Source organism: Lithobates pipiens, unplaced genomic scaffold, assembly GCF_037356315.1.
Source record: "Lithobates pipiens isolate NorthernLeopardFrog02 unplaced genomic scaffold, aLitPip1_a1.2 Scaffold_28, whole genome shotgun sequence".
Lineage (NCBI taxonomy): Eukaryota > Metazoa > Chordata > Amphibia > Anura > Ranidae > Lithobates > Lithobates pipiens.
Genome location: NW_027507789.1, coordinates 90,433,681 through 90,456,620, shown reverse-complemented (window position 1 = coordinate 90,456,620; position 22,940 = coordinate 90,433,681). Strand labels below are relative to the sequence as shown.

Genomic DNA, 22,940 nt, shown 5'->3' with positions numbered 1-22,940 from the left:
CCCCCTATTCTCCCCACCCCTGTTCTTTCTGCCCCCCTGGTGCTCTCCAGCCCCCCCAGTGCTCTCTACCCTCCGTGCTCTCCACCCCAGTTCTTTTTGGCTCCCCCCAGCACTCTCCACTCCCCACCCCTGTACTCTCCACTCCCCCTGCATTTTGCCCCCACCCATGTGCTCTCCACCCCCCATAGTGCTCTCCAGTCCCCCGTGTTTTGCACCCCTGTTCTTTCTGGCCCCTACTGGTGCTCTCAAGCTCCCCCCCATTGCTCTCCACTCCCCCTGTTTTTCTGCCCCCCCCAGCGCTCTTCACCACCCCACACTCTTAGCCCCCCCAGTGCTCTCTGCTCCCCACCTCTGTGATCTCCACTCCCCCTCGCTCTTTGCCCCCACCCATGTGTTCTCCAACCCCACTAGTACTCTTTGCTCCCCCTTCTCTCCTACTCCCACCCAGTGCTCTCCACTTCTCCAGGACCAGAGGGCAGGCTGACTGGGGTCGGAAAATGAGGACCACTCCAACTCACATCAGACAGATCCTCTGGAAGGAGCGCCGTCCCCATCCAAAACGAGAACAGACCCTGCCTGCTGCTGGCCATCATGGATATCCTGCTGGCATGCAAGGTACCGTACCAAGCATCAACAACACACCTTCCCACAGACAGGGCCTGCAGACTGGGACATGGGCCACAGGAGGGGCTGCAATGATGGGCACAGTGAGACTGCATTCACGGCATAGTAAAGCTGCATTTGATGGACACGGTGAGGCTGCATTTGATGGACACGGGTGAGTCTGCATTTGATGGACACGGTGAGGCTGCATTTGATGGACACAGTGAGGCTGCATTTGGTGGGCACAGTGAGGCTGCATTTGGTGGGCACAGTGAGGTTGCATTGGTGGGCACAGTGAGGTTGCATTGGTGGGCACAGTGAGGCTGCATTTGATGGGCACTGATGAGGCTGCATTGAGCTCTTGCATCAAGTCCGCAGTCTGTGACCATCTCCTGTAGCATGTCTGCAGTCTCTGAGGGAGTCTGGAGAGGAGTCAAGAGTGGGAGCACCGCCAGGATGGGGGTCATGGGAGAAGTCAGACTTGTGTGGATTGAGACTATAGGATAAAACCAGAGCCACCAAGCTGGAGCCGACTGACTGAGCCCCACACAGTGCACCTAAGAGGAGGTCAGTGAAAGCACCGCCAGGCCAGTCGGGGGTCACTGATGTAAGGGGGGAGTGAATACGATAATGTAAGGGGCACTGATATAAAGGGTTTCCTCCTTATATTAGTAACCCACCCCCCTTACCTTAGAGTATTCTTTCTGCAGTTTCTGGGGTCCCCCTTGATGATTGATCACTTACCACTATTAACTGGAATTTGTATATATGTGTGTGTGTATATATATGCCCTATGTGATTTCATATCTATATCTAATACTCTCTTCATTAAATGTGCTTTAAAATGTATGGTTTTCCCTTTCATGAACAAGAAAATAATGACGTTATGCTGTTGGGCTGGTATAATAAAGCTGTGAGGCTGGTATGAAATTTTTTCCAGGGCTGGTTTTTGAAAGCATGGGCGTCCGCAAGGTTACTCAGGTGGCTGCGTACCATGCCCATATAGCCTAGAGAATGTACATCTTTCTACATTGCAATACATCTGTTGTTAGCATATTTTTATCTTGATGAAAACAGCCTATACAGTGACAGTATGAGATCAAAATATGGCCACAACAGATGTTTTGCAATGTAAAAAGATGTACATTCTCTAGGCTATATGGGCATGGAACACAGCCGCCAGAGTAACTTCCAATACAAAGTGAAGATGAATTATCTGTTATATAACACATATGTATTACCAGTGGAAAGATTTTCATGAGATTGTCGAAAAGGGGCGGAGCATGAGAGGCATTAAAATGATGCCCCCCCCCTGGAAAAAGTTCTGCGGACGCCCATGGCTCTGTAGTATTGTCTCAGATCTGGGAGACCCAGACCCCCCTTGTCCTTTGGTCTGGCAAGCAATTGCAAACGGGCTCTGGGCGGTTTGCACGCCCAAATAAAGTCCTGGAGCAGCACCTGCAGTTGTCTGAAAAAAATTGGGGGTAACCGGATCGGTAATGTCTGGAACAAGTATAAGGCCGCGTACACACGGGCGGACTGTATGGCCTACTTAGTCCGTCGAAACACATTTCAGCGGACAGTCCGCTCGTGTGTGGGCTTCAGCGGCCTTTTTCAGCGTGCAGTCTGGCGTACTAAGTATTTCGGATTTTTCGAAATTCTGTCCGTCATACTTTGGTTTCAGCGGACAATCCGCTCGTGAGTAGGCTAGTTCGACGGACTAAGAATGGCGCATGCTCAGAAAGGATTTACACGGCGGAAGGGTGCATTGCTGTGTATTGGACTTCCTATTTCTAGTCCCGTCGTACGTGCTGTACACGTCATCGCGCAAGCTTTCGACGGACTGTTTGTGCATCCGTGTGTGGTCAAGTCCGTTCATTTGAAAGTATGACGGACTGTCCATCGGATTGTATGACGGACTAAGTAGGCCATACAGTCCGCCCGTGTGTACGCGGCTTTAGATCCGCAGGAGGGCCGTCATTTTGAATGCATTACAGCGCCCGAATCAGGTCAGTGTTAAAGCATGCCAGTTTCCCAAATCAGATTTCAGTCTATTCAGGAGAGGGACAAAATTAAGCGGGTACAATTGCGCCGTATAGATTTTTCAGCTCAGTAGAATGGAAAAGCGGAGCGTAGCCTCTTGGCCTCACCATCCGGGACCGATATATTCGATACAGCCGACGGTGCAATTGATTTTATAGTTTGATAGGCTGCCGTATCGCCGGAGAGCCGCGAGTATATTGGGAAGCGAAATGTGTGGATTGGAGACGAAAAAAATTAGATCGTCAGCGTACGCCGCAATTTTGTGGCGTGCCGAGGGTTTGGCTATGCCAGTAATATTCGGGTCATTCCGAACGTGACACATAAGTGGTTCCAGTGTCAGAATAAAAATTAGTGGAGACAGAGGGCACCCCTGCCTCGTCCCATTAGTGATGGGGAAAGAGTCCGAACACTCTGAAAGCTCGTCTGATCTTGGAGGCTAAGAAGAGTCGGGCCTGGTTACTACCTGGATGGGAGACCACCTGGGAATACCAGTTATTGTAGGCTTCTTTTTATGTTGTTGGTGTTGATTCGTTTTTTTTTTTTTTCGCTTGTTTCCCAAGGTGACCATCTTGGCATTTGTCAAGAGGGTTGAGAGTGCCAAAAGAGTTCGCTTACAGCAGCATCACCCTGAAAGAGCCCTATCTCTTCTCGTCTCTGAGGCTAAGAAGGGTTGGGCCTAGTTAGTCCCTGGATGGGAGATGGCTTTGGAATACCAGGTGCCGTAGTCTTCTTTTTATGTTGTTGACATTGACCTGTTTTTTTTTCCGCTTGTTTCCCAAGGTGACTATCTTGGCATTTGTCAAGAGGGTTGAGAGTGCCCAAAGAGATTGCCTATGGGCACATAACCCTGAAAGCGCCCGATCTCCTCTGATCTCAGAGGCTAAACAGGGTTGGGCCTTGCTAGTACCTGGATTGGAGACCACCTGGGAATACTAGGTGCTGAAGGCTTCTTTTTATGTTGTTGGCGTTGACTTGTTTTTTTTTTTGTTTGTTTCCCAAGGTGACTATCTTGGCATTTGTCAAGAGGGTTGAGAGTGCCCAAAGAGATTGCCTATGGTCACATCAGCCTGAAAGCACCCGATCTCCTCTGATCTCAGAGACTAAACAGGGTCGGGCCTTGTTAATACCTGGATGGGAGACCACCTGGGAATACTAGGTGCTGTAGACTTCTTCTCATGTTGTTGGCGTTGACTTGATTTTTTTGTTTGTTTCCCAAGGTGACCATATTGGTGTTGAGAGTGCCTGAAGAAATCTCCTACGGCCACACCACCCTGAAAGAGCCCAATCTCATCTGATCTCAGAGGCTAAGCAGGGTTGGGACCAGTTTAGTACCTGGATGGGAGACCGCCTGGGATTTCCAGATGCCGTAGGCTTCTTTTTATGTTGTTGCCGTTGACCTATTTTTTTCCGCTTGTTTCCAAGGTGACCATCTTGGTGTTTGTCAAGAGAGTTGAGAGTGCCTGAAGATATTGGTTACGGCCACATCACCCTGAATCTGTTCCATCTCGTCTGATCTTGGAGGCTAAGCAGGGTCGGGCCTGGTTAATGCCTGGATGGGAGACCGCCTGGGAATACCAGGTGTCGTAGGCTTCTTTTTTTTTTTTCAAATATAATTTTTTCTCCAAATAGGGGAAGACGGTCCCCCGAGTACATACTGCAACAGAGAAATACAGAGCAAAAAGCAGCTGAACAATACTTGATACAGGTATATTCGCAACTGTGAGTCTGCCTTCCATCAATCACAATGATTCGAGGCACGGATAAAGTACTGTACCAAGATCCAGGGTCACACAAACCCCAGGTCCCTCCAGCATAATCCATCCAGAGGGGGGTGTGGGGCCGTCATTCCCAATTTTCCACTTTTTCCAAAAGAGAGAGGGGGTGGAGGGGGTGAGAGATAGGGGAGGAAGGCAGAAAAGAGAAGGATTGAAAGATCAGGAAAGGAGAAGAGGGGACGAGACACGATGGCAGCCACTGTCCAAGGGGCCATTTAAGGAAAGCTCAGAGCACTAAGGCGATAGCAGGCGACATCCTTCCAGTGAGAATATAAAGGTATTCCATATGTCTCAGGTTTGTTTAAAAAATTCTTGTTTACCTTGTGATGTGAGGATCAAGTCCTCCATTTTTTTTAATGTCCTCTATTTTCCTAAGCCAGTGAGTAATGAAAGGGGGGGAACATTTTTCCAATAGAGAGGGATGCAGGATTTCGCCGCATTTATCACATGCCGTAAAATTGATTTTTTTGTACTTCTTAATGGGAATCTGTGAATGGTGCAAGAGAAAGAATGCAGCCTCTTCCTGGATGGAGAAGTCTGTGAATTTTTGTGTTATGCATCGGATCTCTGTCCAGAAGTCCACCAAGCTGGGGCAGGACCAAAAAATGTGCAGCAACGTGCCCTCTTCTTCTCCACACCTTCAGCATATGTTCGAGGAAGAGGGGAAACATTTCTGCAGCTTTGATGGTGTCAAATACCACCTGGTGAGAAGTTTAAAATTCGTCTACTGTATCTTCGTGCACAGCGACCTTTTGAGAGCCAAAGTGATAATGCGTTGTCTCTGTGCTGGGGAAAATGAGCAATTAAGGTCCTTTTCCCAGTTGGACAGACAGGTTAAGTGTGGGTAATCTGTTTGAGAGAGAATGTGGGCCAAAGGGCCTTCGCTCCTGCATAGAGTCTCAAACTCCGTCTGAGGGCGGGCGAACGTTTGAGGATTGGGGATGGAATGGAGAAAATGATGTCGTTGCGCCGCTCTCCAAAAAGGCAGTTGGAAAAGCCCTGTCGGATCTGTTAGGGTTGAGAAAGAAGGCCATTTTCCATCAATGACGAATTTAGACGCATTGTCTAGGTTGGAATTTCTAAGTGGGTCCCCAGTTCAAAGGTTGGATGGCCACGTATAGGGAATAGGGGGGAAATCAAAGACGTGAGTGTGTTTTGGGTAGCGATCAGGTGACTGACTTTCAACTAAGCCCCTATAGTGGGATGTGACATAAATTCTGTGGGTAAATACTTATAGCACCACATGGCGCTTCTTAGCGGAATTCGGGAGTGAGCTTAGAAAGTTTGTTTCGATTCCAGTCCAATACATGCCCCAGATGGGAGGCCAGGTAGTAGCGTCGCAAGTCAGGGAGAACCAACCCTCCCTGTTGTTTAGACAATGTCAGCTGTGACCGCTTAAGTCTGGGATTTTTGTGTGTGGGCCCAGTTAAATTGAGTGAGCAAGGATTGAGCTTGCTTAAACAACGGGACTGGAATCTGGATCGGGAGAGCTTGGAAAAGATAAGTAAATTTAGGGAGTATGTTCATTTTAATGAGATTGCATCTCCTGAACCAGGAATGGAGGCCAGAATGCCACCCGTGAAGAAAACTGCGGATCTTATGCCGCGTACACACGGGCGGACTGTATGGCCTACTTAGTCTGCCGAAACACATTTCAGCGGACAGTCCGCTCGTGTGTGGGCTTCAGCGGACTTTTTCAGCGTGCAGTCCGGCGTACTACGTATTTCGGATTTTTCGAAATACTGTCCGTCGTACTCGCATTTCGGCGGACAATCCGCCCGTGTGTATGCCAGTCCGCCGTACTTTTGAAATGAGCGGACTTTTCCCGCCCGGAGAAAAGTCCGCTCATTTCGAGCGGGTATCCAGGTAGGCGGGGCCCGCGAAGGAGACGTCGCTGGCCCCGCCGCCTGGTATGGACTTAAAGGGGAACCCCAACGCCGAAAAAAATCGGCGTGGGGGTCCCCCCAAGTCCACAACAGACCCTTGTCCGAGCACGCTACCCGGGCGGCCAGGAAAGGGGGGCGAGCGAGCGCCCCCCCCCTGAGCCGTACCAGGCCCCGTGCCCTCAACATGGGGGGTGCCTTGGGGAAGGGGGGGCCGCGTGGCCCCCCCACCCCAAAGCACCTTGTCCCCATGTTGATGAGGACAAGGGCCTCTTCTCGACAACCCTGGCCGTTGGTTGTCGGGGTCTGCGGGCGGGGTGCTTATCGGAATCCGGGAGCCCCCTTTAATAAGGGGGCCCCCGGATACCGGCCCCCCACCCTATGTGAATGAGTATGAGGTACAATGTACCCCTACCCATTCACCTGTAAAATAAAAGTACAAAAAAAAACACAACACACGAGATAAAATACTTTATTGAACAGCTCCGGGGGTCTTCCGTCTTCGGGGGTCTTCTCGCCGGACTCCTCCGCTATCTTCTTGTAGCTCTTTTGCTAGCGGAGGAGTCCGGCTTTCTTCCTCGCCGCCGGCCTCTTCTCCCGACTTCGGGGGTCTTGTCCCCCTCTTCGGTTCTTCTGCCGGGCCACCGCGCCTTCTTATAGCTCTTTTACAGACGGTGGCCCGGTCTTCTGTCGTCGCCGCCTTCCGTTCTTCTTCTCCAGGAGATGTTGCCTCGACGATCTCTCCGGCCGGAATGCCAGGGACGCACTGCGCGGCCACTTATATAGGGACAAGGGGCGGTGTCACATGGCTTTATGTCACATGGGTTGGTGTCACATGGTGACCCCGCCCCCTTACGATGTCATAGTCCCCATGTGACATCAACCCATGTGACCAACCCATGTGACATAAAGCCATGTGACACCGCCCCTTGTCCCTATATAAGTGGGCGCGCAGTGCGTCCCTGGCATTCCGGCCGGAGAGATCGTCGAGGCAACATCTCCTGGAGAAGAAGAAGAAGAAGAAGAAGAAGAATGGAAGGCGGCGGCGGCGGCGACAGAAGACCGGGCCACCGCCTGTAAAAGAGCTATAAGAAGGCGCGGTGGCCCGGCAGAAGAACCGAAGAGGGGGACAAGACCCCCGAAGTCAGGAGAAGAGGCCGGCGGCAAGGAAGAAAGCCGGACTCCTCCGCTAGCAAAAGAGCTACAAGAAGATAGTGGAGGAGTCCGGCGAGAAGACCCCCGAAGACGGAAGACCCCCGGAGCTGTGCAATAAAGTATTTTATCTCGTGTGTTGTGTTTTTTTTGTACTTTTATTTAACAGGTGAATGGGTAGGGGTACATTGTACCCCATACTCATTCACATAGGGTGGGGGGCCGGTATCCGGGGGCCCCCTTATTAAAGGGGGCTCCCAGATTCCGATAAGCCCCCCCGCCCGCAGACCCCGACAACCAACGGCCAGGGTTGTCGGGAAGAGGCCCTTGTCCTCATCAACATGGGGATAAGGTGCTTTGGGTTGGGGGGGCCGCGCGGCCCCCAATTCCCCAAGGCACCCCCCCATGTTGAGGGCACGCGGCCTGGTACGGTTTAGGAGGGGGGGCGCTCGCTCGCCCCCCTTTCCTGGCCAGCCGGGTAGCGTGCTCGGACAAGGGTCTGTTGTGGACTTGGGAGAGACCCCCACGCCGTTTTTTTTTGGCGTTGGGGTTCCCCTTTAAGTCCATACCAGGCGGCGGGGTCAGCGACGTCTCCTTCGCGGGCCCCGCCTACCTGGAGACGCGCTCGAAATGAGCGGACTTTCCTCCACGTGTGTGGGCGAGTCTGTTCATTTCAAAAGTAGGGCGGATAGTATGGCGGCCTTAGTACGCCGTATTAGTCCGCTCAAAAAGTGGTGTGTGTGGTCAAGTCCGTTCATTCGAAAGTATGACGGACTGTCCGTCGGATTGTATGACGGACTAAGTAGGCCATACAGTCCGCCCGTGTGTACGCGGCTTAAGTGACAAGGGGTGGGGGGAAGTTCAACATAAACGTACGCGCGATGTCCCTTGAAATGTAAGTACCTAAGTACTTAAGGGCTGTATGGGTCCATTTAAATCGAAAATTGGACTGCAAGTCTATTAACGTTTGCGGGGGGACTGTAACCCCCATGGCCTTTGATTTCAAGAAGTATCCCGTATATCTGGAATTCCCGAAGGAGATTTGGCAAGGAAACTCTGGGATTCGTCAGCGAGAACAGCATGTCATCCGCGTAGGCAGATATCTTGCACTCAATAGTACCCACTTGGAGTCCCGTTATGTCTGAGTTTTGTCGAATTGTGAAGAGAAAGGGTTCCAATGACAGTGCGAATAATAGGGGCGACAGGGGGCAACCTGGTCTGGTCCCATTCCCGATGTCAAGGGGAGATGAGAGAACCCCATTCGCTTTGACTTGAGCTGAAGGGCGTGAGTATACCTTACTTATCCATGCCAGCATCCGTTCACTCAGACCTATATGGTGAAGGACCGAGAACATCAATGTCCTATTGACCCGATTAAAAGCCTTCTCGGCATCAGTACTCATGAAAAGACAAGGGGTCCCAGATGACTTTGCTTTATGGATCAGGGTAAGCACCTTAGTGGTGTTGTCCCTATCTTCCCTGGTGGGAATAAAACCTAACTGGTCAATATGTATAAGGGACTGCAAGTGATGTGCCAATCACGTGGCGAGGATTTTAGAGAATAGTTTTCTGACCGAATTTAGGAGGGAAATGGGTCTGTAGCTCCCACATAGGCCCGGGTCTTTGCCCTCCTTAGGTATCAACGAGATGTGGGCTCTAAATGTATCCTCAGGAAAATCCCCATTCGAGCTCAGAGTATTAAATAAATTCACCAAGCGCGGGCCGAGAATAGGGAGGAAGGTCTTAAAGTATTGTGCGGTATATCCGTCAGGGCCCGGAGCCTTACCCACCTTCGGAGGTCCCACGGCCGTCTGGACTTCTTCCAGTGTGATCGGGTTCTCCAAGTACTCCCGTGATTCCGATGAGAGGGTTGGTAGACCAGAACCGGTTACATATCTGTCTATATTGTCCTGTCCAGACCCTGAATCGGGCAGGTTGTAGAGATCAGAGTAACATTTTTCAAAGACTTCAGCTATTTGGGTTGGGGTAGAGGCCCTCTGGCCATTCTTATCTATCAACTGTGGTATGTAAGAGCCAGATTTCAACTCCTTTACCGACCTGGCTAAGATTTTTCCACATTTGTCCCCTGACTCCTACGTCAGTTTACGACAAAACTGGAGTGCCGTTTTCGCTTTATAATGGAGTAGGTCAGCAATATGGGTAAGGAGTGTCCCCAATTCAATCTCTAAGGTCCGTGAGGGGGCATGTTTATGTTTCGCTTCCACAGAGGCAAGTTCACGAAACAGATTAGCAAGCTGTTCCTTCCGTGTTCGTTTGATGCGCGCCCCGTGCCTGATAAGTACCCTGCGGAGTACTGACTTGTGAGCCTCCCAAATTATCCCCGGGTCACAGTCCTGCGTTTAGTTTTCTTGGAAATAAAGGTCCAATTCCCTGGTCACATCTGCTAAAACTTCCGGTATCTGGAGGAGGCTCTCATTAAGGTGCCAGAATAGAGACCTAGGTGAGGGGTTCCTAGAGAGGGTGTAGGTAAGGGCTACAGGAGCGTGGTCGGACCAAGTAATATGGCCGATGGAGGAAGAGCTCACCAAGTGCAGTTGGTCATGTGGAATCAAGAAGAAGTCTATCCTCAAGTATGATTTGTGAGGGGAAGAGCAAAAAGAGTAGTCCCTTTCCCCAGAGTGTTGCAGACGCCAGACATCAACTAATTGGTCATTCAGTAAACACTTAGTAATCCGCTTTCTAGAGGAAATGAGGAGCGAGGAGCAAGAGGCAGAAGTGTCAACCGATGGCGAAAGGGGACATTAAAGTCCCCACCTAATATCAACTGGCCCCCCCGAAAGTCACATAATCTGTGCAGGGTAGTTCTGAGGAACGTGTCTTGGTGATCATTGGGAGCGTACACAGTGGCAAATGTAAAAAGGCGCTCTCCAATGTGGCCCCTAAGAAAAAGATATCGGCCCCCAGGGTCCACCAGAGAATCCTGGAGAACCCAGGGGAGCCTGCTAGAGATCAGAATGGAGACTCCCTTGGTCTTAGAGGAGGGGTTAGTAGAGTGGTAGACCTTAGGGAAGAATCTCGACCATAGAAAGGGGAGGCTAGTATTTTTAAAATGTGTTTCTTGTATAAAGGCCACATCAGTACAGGAAGTCTTCAGTCCTCACAGGAGGATCCACCGTTTTTCAGGGGAGTTCAGTCCCTTAACGTTTGGAGAGGTGACCTTGACTGAGTCTGTCATCGCTCCTCGGGGAGGGGGAGGGGGACGTCAGAGAAAAGCAAAGAAAGTTGAACCAAGGTAGGTTTTGGGTAGGTAATGCATGGCGGGAACTAAGGGGGAGAAAGGAAGGGCAAATGGAAGGAAAGGTAAAGGGAAAAAGAGGCCGGGCACCTCAACCCCAGGGGGAGAGGGAAATTAAGGGTTGTCCGCACTCAACAGTACAGGAAGGGTATACTAAAACAGCACAATTATGCTATAGCGCTTACCAGATGTACACTGGGTTTAAAGCGCTGTCCTACTTGGGTTGGTGGGTAGACAGGTCGGAGAGGGAGCCCCCGAATCCTAGTCTCCCCAGTCCCGGCAGTGGTAAACCCCTAAAGTACCCCATACCCCTAAAGTACTTGCAGTCCCCGAACAAATGCATTTCTCCCTTTGGCAGATTGTCCTCTCCTTACCCCCTCTCCCCCGCCCACGCCCCGGGGGGAAAAGGGGCAGGGAAGGGGGAAGGAGGAGTGGAAGGGGGGAAGGGAGGGGGGAAACAGGGGAGAGGGGACAAACATGTGGAAATGTCAAGTCCTTTAGCGCACTCCCACCAGCAAACACCCGGACCCCATAAATTTCAACTCCTCCCCTCCATGGTCACCACATCAAGATGAAAGAGGAGCAGCCCTGGTCGGTGCATGGAAAATCCGGCAGGCAAGGGCCTGGGGCCACCATCCCTCCATCCAACGGGAGACTTCACCCGAGCAGCAGTCCTGGGGCCCGCCAATTAGTGTCTCTCCTGCATCGCCATTGGGGGCTGTGTAGAGCATCCAGTAAGGGGTAAATCCTCCAGGGGGATCCAGAGTCACCCTGGAGGGAAGCAGTGTCTCGTACCAATAGGCTCAATAAATAAGTCATCCAGGGTCCCCGAAAGCTGCAGAAGGCAATGTCGGCAAAGAGTAGGTGGGAGCCAGAGGGGGGGATGAGGGGCACAACCAGGGGGAGGAGACACATATGCGGGAATGTCAACCCCTTCCAGTACAGCGCAATAGGTATCACTCCGACCCCCCAAAGTGCAACTCCCCCATCTAAGGTCAAGACTCCAGAAGGGAAGATGAGCCGCCCTGGTCTGTACATGAAAGAACCTGCTGCCAAGGGGTTGGGGCCATCATCCCTTCCTCCAATGGGAGATGCCACCGGCATGACAGCCCCGTGTCCTGTCAAGTGGTGCCCCTCTGACAATGTCGTTGTGGTATATGTGGAGCATCCAGGGAGAGGCAGGGACCACCCAAACAGTGAGGGGTAAAGCCTCCAAGGGGGACCGGTGTCAGACAGGAGGATAGCGGTGTCTTGTACAAGTTGGTTAATTAGACAAGTCATCCAGTGTGTTCCTGTGAGCAGCGGAAGGAAAGGTCGGTAAGGATTATGAATGGGTGGGGGCCAGGGAGTGCATAAAACTGCCACCAGATGACCGGGGCAGAGAGGGCAAGGGGATGAAAGTCAGATCTGGTAGGTGGGGGCGGGGGTGAGGAGTGTCCCTCATATTACTCACGTTAGCCATACCTTGAAGCTGAGCGCTCTGCATACCCAGGACTTTCTTCTGTATAATCTAGCCTATCTGTATACATTAGCCTGTCTTTTGTACACATTAGTCGTCATCTGTATACACTAGTCTGTCTGTATACACTAGTGTATACAGATAGGCTAGATTATACAGAAGAACATCCTGGGTATGCAGAGATGGAGGCTAGGGTATACAGAGAGAGAGGCTAGAGTATGCATACTTGCTAGTGTATACAGACGGACTAGTGTATACAGAAGACCGGCTAGTTTATATAGGGAGGCTAATGTGTGCAAAAGACAGGCTAGTGTATATAAAAAGGCTAGATTATAGATAAGAACATCTTGGGTATGCAGAGAGAGAGGCTGGGTTACACAGAGAGGCTGGTGTATGCAGGCTTGCTAGTGTATACAGACGGACTAGTGTATACAGAGAGGCTTGGGTATACAGAGAGCTAATGTATAAAGAGCAGCTAGTGTATACAAAAGACATCCAAGGGTATACAGAGAGACTTGTGTATGCAGAAGACCGGCTAGTTTATACAGAGAGGCTAAAGTGTACAAAACACAGGCTAGTGTATATAGATAGGCTAGATTATACAGAAGAACGTCCTGGGTATGCAGAGATGGAGGCTAGGGTATACAGAGAGAGAGACTGTGTTACACAGAGAGGCTAGAGTATGCAGACTTGCTAGTGTATACAGACGGACTAGTGTATACAGAAGACCAGCTAGTTTATACAGAGAGGCTAATGTGTACAAAAGACAGGCTAGTTTATACAGATAGGCTAGATTATACAGAAGAACGTCCTGGGTATGCAGAGATGGAGGCTAGGGTATACAGAGAGAGAGACTGTGTTACACAGAGAGGCAGGAGTATGCAGACTTGCTAGTGTATACAGATGGACTAGTGTATACAGTAGACCGGCTAGTTTACACAGAGAGGCTAATGTGTACAAAAGACAGGCTAGTGTATACAGATAGGCTAGATTATACAGAAAAACGTCCTGGGTAGGCAGAGATGTGGAGGCTAGGGTATACAGAGAGAGAGTGAGGCTGGGTTACACAGAGAGGCAGGAGTATGCAGACTTGCTAGTGTATACAGATGGACTAGGGTATACAGTAGACCGGCTAGTTTACACAGAGAGGCTAATGTGTACAAAAGACAGGCTAGTGTATACAGATAGGCTAGATTATACAGAAGAAGGTCTGGTTTATGCAAGAGATGGAGGCTAGGGTATGCAGAGAGAGAGGCTTGGTTACACAGACTTGCTAGTGTATACAGACGGACTAGTGTATACAGAGGACCGGCTAGTTTATACAGAGAGGCTAATGTGTACAAAAGACAGGCTAGTGTATACAGATAGGCTAGATTATACAGAAGAACGTCCTGGGTATGCAGAGATGGAGGCTAGGGTATACAGAGAGAGAGGCTAGAGTATGCATACTTGCTAGTGTATACAGGCGGACTAGTGTATACAGAAGACCGGTTAGTTTATACAGGGAGGCAAATGTGTACAAAAGACAGGCTAGTGTATACAGATAGGCTAGATTATACAGATAGGCTAGATTATACAGTAGAACGTCCTGGGTATGCAGAGATGGAGGCTAAGGTATACAGAGAGAGAGGCTAGAGTACGCATACTTGCTAGTGTATACAGATGGACTAGTGTATACAGAGGACCGGCTAGTTCATACAGAGAGGCTAATGTGTACAAAAGACAGGCTAGTGTATACAAATAGGCTAGATTATAGAGACGAACGTCCTGGGTATGCAGAGATGGAGGCTGGGTTACACAGAGAGGCTAGTGTATGCAGGCTTGCTAGTGTATACAGACGGACTAGTGTATACAGTAGACCAGCTAGTTTATACAGGGAGGCTAATGTCTACAGAAGACCGGCTAGTGTATACACATAGGCTAGATTATAGAGAAGAACGTCCTGGGTATGCAGAGATGGAGGCTAAGGTATACAGAGAGAGAAGTTGGGCTACAAAGAGAGACTAGTGTATGCAGACTTGCTAGTGTATACCGGTGGACTAGTGTATACAGAGAGGCTTGGGTATACAGAGAGCTAATGTATAAAGAGATGCTAGTGTATACAAAAGACAACCAAGAGTAGACAGTGAGGCTCGTGTATACAGAAGACCGGCTACAGAGAAGCTAATTTGTACAAAAGACAGGCTAGTGTATACAGATAGGCTAGATTATACAGAGGAAGGTCCTGGGTATGCAGAGATGGAGGCTAGGGAATCCAGAGAGTGACTGTGTTACACAGAGAGGCTAGAGTATGCAGAAGACCGGCTATTTTTTTTACAGAAGACAGTCTGGGGAATTCAGTGAGGCTGGTGTATGCAGAGAGGCTGGGACACCGAGACTATTGTAAAAAAAAGGCAGGCTAGTGTATATAAATTACGGGCACGTGTATACAGAAGACAGAGAGGCTAGTCTATATGGCTGGTGTACACAGAGAGATTAATGTATACAGAAAAGCTAGCGTGTAAACAAGACAGGACTTTATTTTTTGCTAATGCCACTACTTCTGAAACATGTAAAGTGCTTTTTTCATATTTTGGTGCTGTTAAAAAGTGGTGTGTTGTCAGTGGTGATATCAATGTGACAGTTAATGTGGAGAACTACAACTATACAAAATAGAGCAAAAGAGTGCTAAGTTTATTTTGTTAAGTCATTGACTGATAGACGTTAAGTAATTGGCCGTTATTGGTTTGGCAGTACATGGTTTATTTTGATGTAAGATAGTTTTATTCTCTACTTATAGCCGAGTTTTAGACGGCTATATTATTAGCATTATTAGCATTATTCGCATTATTTATATATATTATGCAGAGTGTAAGTATTGCAGTAAGACGATATTGCTTTTGAAAGATTTGTATTATTATACATAGCATTGTTAGCAGACCAATAGGACAATTTACATGGCTTAATATTGCAGAGCGTAATTTATCAGGAAAGAGATCCAAAGCGTTAGTTGCAGTAGCTTCATAAAACTGAGAAATCGTTGCATTACTCTAAATTTAAAAGTTGTTCCGGTAGCACTGAAAAGACGATATTAGATGAGTGATCTACACATTTCGTTTACTATTGCAGAGAGATACCGGCTAAATGTTAATATGTTAATATGTGCTGCGTCTAAGGTAGAAATTAGATGGTTTAGTGTGAGCTGGTTTACCAGGATTTAGAGATAGTAATCTGTTTATACTAATAATAAATATAGCAAAATAACTCTAAAATTAATATTGAGACAGTATATACAGGTCGGGTTTAAGTGGAAATACACGAAATAACAGCAACGACGTGTGTAGGTTTTTATCAATCAGGTTCATTACGTGTCTTTAATCATGTAGTGAATATTCCCCAAATATAGCACAAGGATGAGAATGCATAATAACTAACCGAGGATGACATATCAATAAGACAAACTGCATTAAAAATGTGAATATGAATTAGAGATGAAATGCCAATCTCCACGGCTACGTACAGCAAAGTGTGAGCTAAGCAGCTAAATATTCTGCAATAGCAGAGATTAAGTATTGCAGTCGAAATGAGATCGGAAGCGTTAGTTGCAGTAGCTCCAAAATGACTGAGAAATCATTTCATTACTCTAAATGTAAAAGTTAACCCGGTAGCACTGAGTGGACTGATATTAGATGAGTGATCGTTGTAGTACAAATTCAATTTCCTATAGCAGAGAGATACCAGCTAAATGTGAGACGAGCAATTAAACTGTTCACGGTAGCATTGCATTACTCTTAATATGTGCAGCTTGCAAAGAAGCAATAAGATGGTTTTGTATTACCCTAAAATTAGCAGTATACGTAATAAAGGTCAGTAGGTAACCTGGATTTAGACATAGCAAACTCTACAATCTAATTTAGCAAAATTAGAAAGGATAATATTGAGACAGTATATATTGGTCGAGTTTAAGTGGAAATACACAAAATATCTAGCTTACCTTTACAATTAGATGAGATGATTGCTGTAATCATGAAATATCAGCAACGACTAGGTTTCTAGAAAGTATAATAACTGGCAAAGTATGACATGGCAAAGAGACAAATTGCATTAGAGATGTGAGATGGACATGAAATGTCAATCCCCATTGGTTACTTACATGTAAACGCGGCTACATACAGCAAAGTGTGAGCTAAGCAGCTAAAGGGTATTTAAGAGTAAATTGACGTAGCTTGAAAATTCTAACGTGTAAATCGTTCAATTAATTTTGTTACGCACGAAGACGGCTTACACTGACTGTTTTCCGTTTCCACTGGTTATCAGCATAATGTATCAGTAACCATGAACATTAATAGTGACAAATTAGGAAAATATTGAGGCAGTATATATAGGTCGAGATAAAGTGAATACACAAAAGGGATCAAGGGATAGTTGCAAAGTAATATCCTCATTAAGGCAGAATGTCGGAATAGCAATGAGATTCGATGGTTGCAACATAAAACGAAATATGAGCACGGCTAAAATACAGAACAACAGTACATAATTTAAGAGTACAGTAGAATATAGTATAAATTATTTAAGATTAAATAGACTTAGAATGAAAAACATCTAAGTTTAAATCGTTGAGTAAATCTTTGATTAAATCGTAAATTTATCAGCTAAGTTAACGCTGAGATTATGATTAATTTCACAGTTCCATTACGCGGTCCTTTTCCACTGGTATAGTCATAATGTAATATCAGTAATTGCTATCAGTAAATGTTAAAATTGTAAGACGGTTCACGGTTATGTGGAATTGATATGGATTTAAAAGCGGTACATTAATTTTCTGAAGCATATGGCAGAAAGACGGCTTACACTGCTTTTCTCACATTTTGCTGCGGTAAAAAGAAATGTTTTGTCACTGTGTTTTAACTGTGACAGTTAAGGTGGAGGAAAAGAAGTAATACAGAAAATAGAGTCAAACAGTGGAAACGTTTATTTGTCATGACAGCTGATACTGGTTGAGCAATAAAACTGTTTTATTAAGATGTAAGACTAGTTTTATTCTCTACATATAGGCTTTTCAGAGAGTTGTATAATATAGGCGACCAATAGGACATTTAAATGGCTTAATATTGTAGGGAGGAAGTGTCGCTGTTCAAAGGTAAGAGATTGAAAGCATAGCTTGAAAATGGCCGAGAAATAGTTGCGTTAGTCTAAATTTAAAGGAAATGCCGGTGCCAATGAGAAAGCTTATATTAGACTAGTTGATCTTTGCATTACACAATCCTATTATTAATATTATTATTATTATTATTAAGATCATAGTGCAGAGAGATACTCAGTTAATGTCAGAGATAGTCGGTTAATGTCAGAAAAGCAATAAAACTGTTTACATCGTTAGCGAGCGATAGTTACATTACTCTTAGTATGTGCAGCATGTCTGGTAGCAAATGGATGGTTTTGTGAACATTTTGCATTACTGTACAATTAGCAGTAGAACTCATCGAAGTGAATAGATTTAAGCGGATTTTGAGATAGTACTCTCTATTTCTAATAAGAAATAAAGAAAAATAAGTCAGGATGGAGTGTCGGGACTGTCACATACTCAATGTGACAGTTGATGTGGAGAATTACAAATATGCAAAATAGAGCAAAAGAGTACATGGTTTATTTTGATGTATGATAGTTTTATTGCATGCTTGATGTGGATGATTAAAATCGTGTAGTGATCTATATTTAGCATAAGAATGAAAAGGCATAACATGGCAATGAGACAAACTCCATTAGAGATGTGAGCTAGATGAAATGATGAAATGTCTCTGTATAGCCCAGATTGTCTTCTGTTATCACTTAGCCTACCCTCTAAATTCACTAGCCTCTCTATATACACCAGCACTAGCCAGTCTTCTGCATACAATAGCCTGTCTTTGATATACACTAGCCTATGTTCTGAATACACCCGCCCGTCCTCTGTCTTCTGTATGCCTTAGCCTGTCTTCTGTATACATTAGTCTCTCTGTATAAACTAGCATCTCTGTATACCCCAAACTGTCTTCTGTAAAAACTTGTCTCTCTTTATAGCCTGTCTAGCCTTTCTTCTGTACACACTAGCTTCTCTGTATACACTAACCAGGCTTCTATATACAATAGCTTCACTCTATGCACTAGCCTCTCTGTATAATCTAGCCTCTCTATATACCCTAGATAGTGTTCTGCATACACTAGCCTCTCCGTAGAAGCAAGCCTTTATTCTGTATTCACTAGCCTTTCTTCTGTATGCTGTAGTCTTCTATATATACTAGCTTCTCTGTACACCCATGCATCTCTGTAATACACTAAACCCTTTGTATACCACAGCCTGTCTTCTGTATACACTAGACTGTAAAAACTAGCTAGAATACACCAGCTTGTCTTCTGTACCCACTAGACTCTCTGTATACACTACCCAGTCTTCTGTATACACTGTCAGCTTGGATGTATACCCAAGCCTGTCTTTTGTAAACACTAGTCTCTCTATATGCACTGTCCTATCTGTATACACTCGACTCTCTCTATACACTAACCTCTCTATATACACTAACATCTTTGTATATACTAGCTTCTCTTTAAACTAGCCTCTCTGTGTACCCCAGCCTCATTGTTTACTTTAGCATCTCTGTATACTCAAGCCTATCTGCATACACGAGTCTGTATTCTTGGTATTTGTCAAGAGGGTTGAGAGTGTCTAAATAGAACACCTATGGCCACATCACCCTGAAAGCGCACAATCTCATCTGATCTCGGAGGCCTAGCAGTGTACGGCCTGGTTAATACCTGTATGGGAGACGATCTGTGAATACCAGGTGCCGTAGGCTTCTTTTTATGTTGTTGGCTTTGAACTGTTTTACCTGTTTATTTTCGCTTGTTTCCCAAGGTGAGCATCTTGGCGTTTAACAAGAGGGTTGAGAGTTCCTAAAGAGATCACCTACGGCCCCATCACCCTGAAAGCGCCCAATCTCATCTGATCTCAGAGGCTAAACAGTGTCGGGCCTGGTTAGTACCTGGATGGGAGACCGCCTGGAAATATCAGGTTCCATAGGCTTCTTTTTATGTTGTTGGCTTTGAACTGTTTTTTTTGCTTGTTTCTCAAGGCGACCATCTTGGCGTTTGTCAAGAGGGTTGGGTGTGTCTTGAAGAGAACGCTTACGGCCACATCACCCTGAAAGCACCCAATCTCGTCTGATTTCAGAAGCTTAGCAGCGTCAGGCCTGGTTAGTACCTGGATGGGAGACTGCCTGGGAAGACCAGGTGACATAGAAAGATCTGGCCTGGTTAGTGTCTTGATTGGGAGATCGCCTGGGAATACCGGATGCCGTAGGATTCTTTTTATGTTGTTGGCTTTGACCTGTTTTTTTCCCTTGTTTCCCAAGGTGACCATCTTGGCATTTGTCAAGAGGGTTGAGATTGCACAAAGAAATTTCCTACCGGCACAACACCCTGAAAGCGCCCAATCTCGTTTGGTCTCAGAGGCTAAGCAGGGTTGGGCCTGGTTTGTACCTGGATGGGATACCGCCTGGGTTTTCCAGAGCCGGTCATGTCCAGAACCCTGGGGTTCTTCTGGTTCCCGAAGGCTAGTAAGGAGACAAGGCATAGTCAAAAGGGAGGACGGCGGAAGAAGAGAGTGCAAAGACGGAGAGAGAGCAGGTGGGGGGATGGCGGCGGGGAAAAAAAGAAAAATAAAGACAAAAAGGGAGGGGGGGAATGCCACCCAGGGCAGACATGGCCTACGTAGGTAAACGTTAGATGTTCAGTTGTTTTCTGGGACAGAGGCACTGCTCACCTCCCGAATGTAGTCTCGAGTACCAGTAAAATACCTACAGGGCCTCCATGTAACACTAAATGCCTCTTCAGTGTTGTGAAGGGTGGCGGTCAATTCTTCCATCCGGAGAATATGATTGACTTTGGAATACCACAGCACCTTGGATGGGGGCTGAGGCTGCCTCCACAGTGCGGGAATGCAGGCCCAGGCGGCATTCAGGAGTTGCATCGTGAGGGTTTTTTTGTATTTTCGAACAGGCTGTTGGGTCAAGTGTAGAAGGCATGCTGCTGGGAACCCAAAAGTTCCTCAAGGCCGGGCATGCCCAGAAAATGTGTCCCATGGTCCCCGTATCTGAATTTCACCTCCAACAAACATCCGGGATCGATCTATTCATTTTATTCAGAAGGTATGGGACTCTATACCAGCGTGAGACTATCTTGTATTCTGATTCTTGATATCGGTTTGTGATGGAAGCTTTATATACTAATGTCAGGATCTTCCCTATCTGTTGTGGGGTAAATGTGATGCCAAAGTCCCTCTCCCATTTGTGGATAAATGGTGGGGTCGACTCCTCCTCCTGACTACTTAATAGGTTGTACAGGAGGGAGAGGGTGTGTCGCACAGGTTCCTTTTTGTGACAGATGGATTCATAGGGCGTCAGGTCTCTAGGAGTGTAGGGGGCCCTTTGTATGGCCAAAAGGAAGTGATGAAGTTGATAAGCACTAAACAAGTCAAGCGGAGGGTCAGAAAGCTCGGCGACAGTTTGCAAGGTCAGGAGCCCTCCCGAGGGCCACACCTCTCCCAGACGCTGTTTCCCCACCACTGTCAACTGTCGCAGTTTCTTGTTGGTAAATCCCAGTGGGAAGTCTGGATTACCTATAACCGGAGTCATTGGTGACGGCAGGGGAGCAAAGTGTGTGCAGCGGAACAACCTCCGCACAACAGCCAACGTATCTCCCACTACGGGGTGATCTCTGAGGTCTTTTGGTAGGGAGGACAGGAGCCACGGGGAGGTCAATAGGGGAATGGATCCATCCTCAATCTCCTTCTCCACCCACTGCTTGTGTGGGCCATTACAATGCCAATCAACGACTCTCGCTAGCAGAGTCACTCTGTAGTATTGTCTGAGATCTGGGAGACCCAGACCCCCCCTTGTCCTTTGGTCTGGCAAACAATTGCAAACGGACTCTGGGCGGCCAAATAAAGTCCCGGAGCAGCACCTGCAGTTGTCTGAAAAAAATTGGGGGTAACCGGATCGGTAATGTCTGGAACATGTATAAGATCCGCGGGAGGGCCGTCATTTTGAATGCATTACAGCGCCCGAACCAGGTCAGTGTTAAAGCATGCCAGTTTCCCAAATCAGATTTCAGTCTATCCAGGAGAGGGACAAAATTAAGCGGGTACAATTGCGCTAAATCCGCTGCGATGTCAATGCCCAGGTAACGTATAGATTTTTCAGCCCAGTAGAATGGAAAAGCGGAGCGGAGCCTCTTGGCCTCACCATCCGGGACCGATATATTCAATACAGCCGACTTGGCGCAATTGATTTTATAGTTTGATAGGCTGCCGTATCGCTGTAGAGATGCAAGTATATTGGGAAGCAAAATGTGTGGATTGGAGACGGAAAAAATTAGATCGTCAGCGTACGCCGCAATTTTGTGGTGTGCCGAGGGTTTGGCTATGCCAGTAATATTCGGGTCATTCCGAACGTGACACATAAGTGGTTCCAGTGTCAGAATAAAAATTAGGGGAGACAGAGGGCACCCCTGCCTCGTCCCATTAGTGATGGGGAAAGAGTCCGAGCATCACTCGTTCACCCGTACCGCTGCCGACGGCGTGGAGTAAAGCGTGGTCTAGTTATTAAAAGATGGGACCCACTAGCTCTGTCATGGTTCGGACGCTGTAATGTGTTGAAGATGAACGCGATGCCACAACTTCTGTATCTACTACAAGCCTTACCTATTAAAATACCCCAGACTTTCTTTCATGCGGTTCGCTCAATCTTTATTAAGTTCCTCTGGCGCGGAAAACATATGCGTATTGGTAGGGCAATGCTATTGCGACCGAAATTGCGGGGAGGTATTGGCTTCCCGGACCCTGCTCTATATTACACAGCAATGCACATGACACCGGTGGTTGACTGGTGCCGGAGTTCTGCCATATACTGTCCGGCCATGATATAGTGTCCGCGCCGTACTGCGCATGCGCAGTACGGAGCAGACGAAGCTTCGGAAAATCTCCGAAGCTGAACGGCGCCTGCGCGGTGAGTGGAGGTGGTAGCCCCACCATCCAAGCGGACATAGGGTTGTGAATATTAGAGGGCCCCTCGCAGGCGAGCTTCGCTCGCCACGCTTTGGGCTCAGCCTCGCTGCGCTCGGCTCTTTTATATTCTTACTCTGTGTCCACTTGGATAGTGGGGATAGAACCTGGACTCAGTGCGCAGGCGCCGTTCATGCTCTGCAATTTTCGGAATCTGTGTTGCTGTGTACTGCGCATGCGCAGTACACAGCGGACACTATCCGATGGGGGACCATATGTGATAAGACACCGGCATGGGGAACTGAAGCTATGGGTCAAGCTAGTGCAGGAGATGGCGCGGGTTCCACTGGCTGGTCTGCCTTGGGCGGGGAGGCCATTGGAGCCCTGTGTGACTACTCACCCGTTAATTGGCCCCTCGCTCGCCGAGATAGATAGTTTTTTTCACCTTTCCCACCTGACTAACTTCCCTTCTCCTATGACCCCAATTATTGGACATCCTAGATTCCCTCCGGGCCTGTCTGACCAGGCCTTTACCAGGCAAGCCCCGAAAGGGCTTCTGAGAGCAGCCCTATTTCTTGGACCCACGGGCTTGATTCCCATGGGGACCATACTGCTAGAGCAAGTACCTGTTGAACTGGATAGCTGGAGAGCTAGACAGCGAATCCATTTCCTTGGATCACTACCTAACCATTCGTTCTTCTCTAGACAATTCCACCCCTTCGAGGAACTTTGCCTGGATGATGGCCCAATTCGT

The 22,940-nt window shown here is 47.6% G+C and overlaps 5 pseudogenes; all 5 read left to right on the top strand.

The window, feature by feature from the left end:
- Positions 1 to 3,475: 3,475 nt before the first annotated feature.
- Positions 3,476 to 3,594, top strand: LOC143937239 (5S ribosomal RNA; annotated as a pseudogene).
- A 101-nt stretch (positions 3,595 to 3,695) lies between these two features.
- On the top strand, positions 3,696 to 3,814 carry LOC143936745 (5S ribosomal RNA; annotated as a pseudogene).
- An 85-nt stretch (positions 3,815 to 3,899) lies between these two features.
- Positions 3,900 to 4,019, top strand: LOC143936599 (5S ribosomal RNA; annotated as a pseudogene).
- A 98-nt stretch (positions 4,020 to 4,117) lies between these two features.
- On the top strand, positions 4,118 to 4,236 carry LOC143937142 (5S ribosomal RNA; annotated as a pseudogene).
- Positions 4,237 to 19,091: 14,855 nt separating this feature from the next.
- Positions 19,092 to 19,210, top strand: LOC143937171 (5S ribosomal RNA; annotated as a pseudogene).
- The last annotated feature ends 3,730 nt before the right edge of the window (positions 19,211 to 22,940 follow it).